The sequence below is a fragment of the Alosa alosa genome, chromosome 8, assembly GCF_017589495.1.
Source record: "Alosa alosa isolate M-15738 ecotype Scorff River chromosome 8, AALO_Geno_1.1, whole genome shotgun sequence".
NCBI lineage: Eukaryota > Metazoa > Chordata > Actinopteri > Clupeiformes > Clupeidae > Alosa > Alosa alosa.
In genome coordinates, this window is record NC_063196.1 from 4,989,371 (window position 1) to 4,996,572 (window position 7,202).

The window sequence follows — 7,202 nt, forward strand, 5'->3', positions numbered from 1 at the left end:
GGTCATATAATGATTGTCAAAGTTTTTTTTTTTTCCGTCATCTACTTCCTGAATTTTTGGTCAACGATACCCGGGACACCGAAACACCGGGGCACATGAAATTTGGTGAGTATGTAGCCCCACTAGACTTTTACATTTTTATGGTATGTTGGTCTCAAGGGCCCACATCAACCTAGCCCATAATCACTCATTTGTGATTTGCACCTCCCCGGTAAAAAATGAAAATGCAATATCATTCTGCTTTATTCGCCCCTCTCTTCAGTTAAGATGTTCAGAACTGCACCAAATTTTATGTGTATGATTAACCTGGCATTCTCTGGGGGTATGCCAAGTTTCCTAGAATTTCATCCATGAGGGGGTCTAAAAAAATTTAAGTTATGTGTACATTTAGTGACTGTACACTCATTGGCCTGTAGTTGGTGGTGCACACATATACACACGCACACACACACAGCCAGCCTAGACATACTCATCGGTATCGGCAATTAGAACGGCCGATACATAATTACAAATTCAGTAGGATTAAAGGAAAACCAAATATTCATCTTCATCATCATGGCTGCATTTCCAGTATTGGCGATGCGTAGTCGTTTGTCCACCAGATGGCGCATTGTTGCAGTTAGATGTAATTTTGTTGGAAGTTAATCTAAAGTGGGTTGGAAAAACAATGGACGCTTCCTACAAGGACTGTAGTTTACCGCAGAGAACGTATAATAAGGATAGGACGATTTTCACATAAAATGTAATTCCCATTTCTTCTTGAAGCCGAAATAAATCTGAGAATGTTTATCGGACATGCTTGGTTTTTACTGCAGGTATGTTAATCTTATAATATCAATAGCTATAGGACCTAGGTAGCATACAATAATGTTACCGTTAGCATTGGTTGAGTGATGGAGGCCAATTTGATTGCATTTGTAGTAAACTATGCGGTTATACCAAGCAAATTGATAGCAGCACTAATTGTATCTTTCGACTGTCATCTCATTTGCTTATGACCATAACCTACTAACAGGCCCAGCCGGCACACGACCAACCTTCAACGTTGAAATATAGGGGAAATAACGTCAGTTGTTGCGTCAATGTTGAAACAATGTTGAAACGATGTTTAATGCTAAATGGTTGTAAAAGGGTATGTAGACAAACATTGAAACAACGTTGGTTGTAAAAAGGTTAAGAAAATCAATGTTGAATTATAGGTGAAATAATGTCAGTTGTTGTGTCAATGTTGAAACACTGTTTTAATGCTAATTGTAAAATGTTGACAAATGGTTGTAAAATAAGAAATCAAGGAAATCAGCACCAATGTTGAAATAATGTTGCGATATCAACGTTGATTCAATTTGCAAATCCAACACATAATTCAACGTTGATTCACCCGTTATAATGTTTTTTTTTAAAACGTTTATCACGTTTATTTACCGTTGAATCAATGTTGAAATGCCAGCAGGGGGAGCTAAGTGATTAGCCACAACACGTTCGCTACGTGATGTTTTTTTAATGGAAAATATATAGGCTACCTGAAAGATAACCTGTCTATGATGCATCCTAAACACCGGGCTGGGACATTTCTGCTCAAAGTCTCAAAAAGCATCTGAGTCAACGTTCATTCCCAAACACCCATATAGGCTACTTCAATCCACTATTTTCAAAGGTGATTCAAGTAAGGAAGAGCATGGCCCAAAGTAAAGTAGGCCTAACTAGGACTGAAACTACATAAATTTGTCAAAGTGAATAATTTGTGTCAACTCGCCGCAATGTAGATTTATTAACGCACCCGTGATGATCTACATCTCCATTTAAACCAAATGTTTTAGAGCGCACGTTGAGAGATGTATCCAAGGCAGGGCTGTACCTACACATATTTGTTGCACGTGCTACAAAAATCATTCTTTGCGATGGATGATTTAGTACCAACGCTACACCGTCCGATACAGTTTTGCCTATGGCTACCGTGGGAGACTGAGATGCTTTTGTTTGTTCGGCGCGGTTTAGGGTGTGAGAGGGGAGTCGATGTGCTTTGATTCCAGCTTGGTAGTTGTAGTCTATGCGATTAAAAAACACGTGTGTGTGAAGTATCCAAACAATGATAACGCTTTCATTATGGCTGCTTTAGCCACAGACCTTGAGCTACTGTATAGTGGGTTGGGTTCCATTTAGAAGTGTCCACTTCCAACCATGTTGGGCTACAGACAGGAGCAGGTAAGGCTTGTCCTAGAGCTGAGGGAATCATCAGACCCATCTGTTCAGAACACTGTGGTAGAGAATACAGTCCACTTCCTATCCGACACTTGGTCACACCCGACGTGAAGTAAAAAGAAAAAGACAAACAAAAAAATTAACAGATAAGAATATTTAAAGGTCTCTTATGGCTAGGCTACATGCCACTATATAAAGAAGACCTGACCGCCGGACTGACACCAGCCCCTTACCGTGTGTTACAAAACATCAAACTCCTGCATAGAGAAAAGCCGGCATTTAAATGACCAATTGACTAATTACTTCCGCCGACACCGGCAATGTCTAAACACCCAAAACGGGCACACCGCCCCAACCTGGCGGACATCTAAAGCAAACATCATAACATCAAAAAGACCATAGCACACCCCCAAAAACACATGATCAAATATTAAGCATTAAACATTCCTCGCGCGCAAAGGAATGTACCCAACACATTGAACACGCCCAAATCATAATTCATGAAATTAACATAACATACATCATTAATTAAATAATAATCAAAGAATCATAGTGTGATATGCTGCTGTTTCCCCAGTCGGAACAGGTCGCAAGTGGAGGGCAGAACTAGCAGTCGACCAGGCTATCAGCAGGCTAAAACACCAAGAGATTGTTGGCAGGACACAGTCAGGGAGAACTGGCCTGGGGTGGGGAACTGCTCCAAAGATGTGGTCCAAAGTCACAAGGAAGGAGAGGAAAGCGCTGATGATTTCCGAGGTGGTCAGGATAGAGGAGGAGAACTATTACACACCAAGATGGCGTAAAGCGCAGCACACGCAGTTTACCTCTCTGTCCCAACCGCACGGTGTTTTGTTCGCTTAAAAAGTGTTTGTCCGAAAGTTTTACGCGGTTCGCCTGGCCATACTACGCTATACTACAAGTACAGCAGGCAGTTTCTATTTGACATCTGCAAAAGCAAGTTTTGCAGCGCTCTGGACTTTGCAACAGAGAGACGCTTAAAGGAACTCGACTACTCCGCCTGCAACAACACCGATTCCGGCCTGCTACTCCTCCCCCGGAAAGAAAGCGTTGGAAGCGGTGTGCGTGGAAGCAGAAGAGGGGCAAGCGCGGAGGCGTCCGGGCCAGGCTAGCGGCCAGCCCAACTCGCCCAGCCATACCATCTGTAGGAGCCATAAATGTTTTCTTTATATTTTGCTTTATGGGTATTGGTTTACTTTGATTTGTGTTTTTGTTTATTGGTTATTATGGGACATGGGTGTGGCGCTGAAGTCTTAATTAGTCCTACCTGACACCTGCGCTGGAGTTCAGTTTGGCGTGGGGTGAGCACAGGGGAAGGCTATTCTTTTGTGTACCGCACTTCGCACATCGCATGGACTCATTGAAAGGCCTTGTATCTGAACGTTTTGCTCTGCCTTGCATACGAAAGACTATTGGAGTCTAAAAGGACTATTGGAGTCTGGATTGAGATGGAGAGCAATAAACTGAAGAAACGGGAGCAAGTGTGTGGACATTGGATTAATTAATGCGTGTAAGACAAGTTGATTTCCCCCTGCTTAGCCCACCGCGGCTTCTGAACAAGTTAGTTAGTTGGATCTGGTAGCCGCAATACCATCCATTCTCCTGGCAAATGTACGATCACTGGACAACAAAATGGATTACATATGACTGCTGAGATCAACGAACCGGACAGTGAGTAACTGCTGTGTGCTCGTCTTCACTGAGACTTGGTTAAATGAGAACATTCCGGACTCTGCTGTACAACTGGAGCAGCTAGCATGCTGTCGAGCAGACAGGGCCATTGTAAAGGGAGGAAAATCACGAGGAGGAGGAATCTGTGTGTACATCCGTGACGAATGGTGCCGGGACACTGTAGTAGTATGCAAATACTGCTCATCACTGGCGGAGTTTATGATCATAAAGTGCCGTCCTTTTTACCTGCCAAGGGAAATTACTGTGATTCTGCTAGTCGCAGTATACATCCCGCCTACCAACAATAACAGCGATAGGAACGCGGCTCTTAGTGAACTGTACCAGGCTGTCAGTGAACAACAGATGGCACACCCAGACGGTTTCACCATCTTCGCTGGAGATTTTAACCATGCTGATCTTAAAACTGTACTTCCAAAGCTACACCAGCATGTTGATTTTCCAACAAGAGGAGATAACATCCTGGACCTGGTCTACACTACACACAAAGGAGCATACAAAGCCACCCCCCTCCCCCACATTGGACTTTCTGACCATATCACTGTAATGCTAATGCCCGCATACAGACAGTAAAAGCAAACAAACCGGTTCGTAAGCAGGTAAAAGTGTGGCCTGAGGGAGCCTCCGATGCTCTTCAAGACTGCTTTGACACAACAGACTGGGAAAAGCAGGCAGCCACTTACAACAACCAGACAGACATAGAGGAGTATACATACACTGTAACCTCTTACATCACCAAGTGCATCGATGATGTGACCCACACAAAAGACATCATCACTCGGGCTAACTGGAAGCCATGGCTGACAGGGGATGTCAGGCTGCTGAGGGCCAGAGACAAAGCCTACAGAGCTGGGGATGAAGCTGGCATGAGAACAGCGAGAGCCAACCTGTCCCATGGCATCAAGGAAGCAAAAAAGGAATACACTCACAAGATAACCACCCACTTCAAAGACAGCAGGAATGCATAAAGCCTATGGCAGGGCATTCAGGCCCTCACGGACTACAAGCCCGCACCACAGAGCTGTGAGAGCAACATCCCTCTGCTCAACAATCTGAATCGCTTCTTTGCTCGCTTTGAAGCACAAAACAGCACTTGCCCACAGAAGACCCCTCCCCCTCTACACGAGCAGCCCCTGTGCCTCTCTGCCGACAGCGTGAAGAGGACACTTGCTGCTATCAACACCCGTAAGGCAGCAGGCCCAGACAACGGCTTGAGCGGCTTGTCATGTCACACATCAAATCCATTCTCCCCCCCACCCTGGACCCCTTCCAGTTTGCATACCGAGCCAAATGGTCCACAGAGGATGCAATCTGCTCTGCCCTCCACCCAGCCCTCACCCACCTGGAAAAAAGAGATTGCTGTTTATAGACTTCAGTTCTGCATTCAAAACCATAATACCACAACAACTCATCTGCAAACTTGACAAACTGGGACTCAGTACCTACCTCTGCAACTGGCTACTGGACTTCCTCTGTCAGAGGCCTCAAGTAGTACGTATTGGCAACAACATCTCAAGCAGCATCACACTGAGCAAGGGGGCCCCCCAAGGCTGCGTGCTCAATCCGCTGCTCTTCACCCTGCTGACGCATGACTGCACTGCAACCTACAGCAACAATCACATAGTGAAATTTGCTGATGACACAACTCTGGTGGGTCTCATCATCAAGGGCGACGAGACTCAATACAGGTTGGAGGTCGACCTTCTGACCACGTGGTGCAGGGACAACAACCTCCTGCTGAACGTCAGCAAGACCAAGGAGATTGTTGTTGACTTCCGGAGAGGTCACACCCAACACCTGCCACTGACCATCGACGGTGCTGTGGTGGAGAGAGTGAGCAGCACCAAATTCCTGGGGGTGCACATCAGTGAAGACCTCTCCTGGACCACCAACACTGCATCACTGGCGAAGAAAGTTCCGCGCCGCCTGTACTTCCTGCGGAAACTCAGGCGAGCAAGTGCTCCACCAGCCATCGTGACCACATTCTACCGAGGCACCATTGAGAGCATCCTCTCCAGCTGTATCACTGTGTGGGGCGGAAGCTGCACTGAATACAACAGGAAAGCCCTGAAGCGCATAGTGAACACAGCTGGAAGGATTATTGGTGCTTTACTCCCCTCCCTGAAGGACATTTATACCACCCACCTCACCCACAAGGCGACCAAAATTGTGAGTGATGCAAGTCACCCCGCTCACAATTTGTTTGATCTACTGCCCTCTGGGAAGAGGTACAGAAGCCTGCACTCCCGCACCACCAGACTCACCAACAGCTTCATACACCAGGCTGTTAGGATGCTGAACTCTCTCCCCCCTCCACCCTCAGCTACATAACATCCTGGACTTTTGACCCACAATGACTGCCTTGCACTACTTGCACTACTCCACTTGCACTACTCCACTTGTACGCTTGCACACTTTGCAACTTGTTGTTGTTGTCCTGTTGTCCTGAAAACACAACACTTCTGCTGCTCTTACATAACTTGCACCACTATGCCACTTGCTTACTTAGGTCAAACAGAACTACCTCAGCCATTTATTGGCCTGACTTTGCACTATTATATTGACTGTCTATGCACAATTTCAACCCAATTTTGCTGCTCTTATTTCTTCATCGTATGTGCCTTCTTATTTACTCATTTATTGTTTACTTGAATGTTATGTTTGTCTGTGGACTTAATTGGTAAAATATGTCTTGTCTTCACCGTGGGATAGTGAGAAACGTAATTTCGATCTCTTTGTATGTCTGGGCATGTGAAGAAATTGACAATAAAGCAGATTTTGACTTTGACTTTTTGACTTATTAGATCAAAGCCCTTAGCCAGTGCCAGCAAGGATGCTAGACAACCTGGGAAGGAGTAATAAGCAGGACCATAAGTTGGGCCAACATGTGGAAGATCCCCCTCATAAGATTCACCTACAACACCCTCATCCTCATAAGGTTCACCTACAACACCCTTCCAAGCCCCAGCAACCTCTGTCTGTGGTATGGCTCAGAGGAGAGTTGCCAACTCTGCAATGCCCCAAATCCGAGCCTGCAGCACATCCTGTCAAGCTGCAAAACAGCACTGACCCAGGGTCGGTACAGGCGGAGATCTTGGTGGTAGACAGGGCGGAAATAGCCAGGGAGTGCCTATCACAGACATCAAGGTGGCCGATCCATTTTGCCAGAGAGGGAGGATGAGGAGGGGCCCCTAACATCATGCAGCCACAGAGATCAGCCCTGTCAGGCAGTTGTGAGTGGAACCTGAGAGTGGACCTCGATCGGCAGCTCAGGTTTCCAGAGATCACCACAGCCA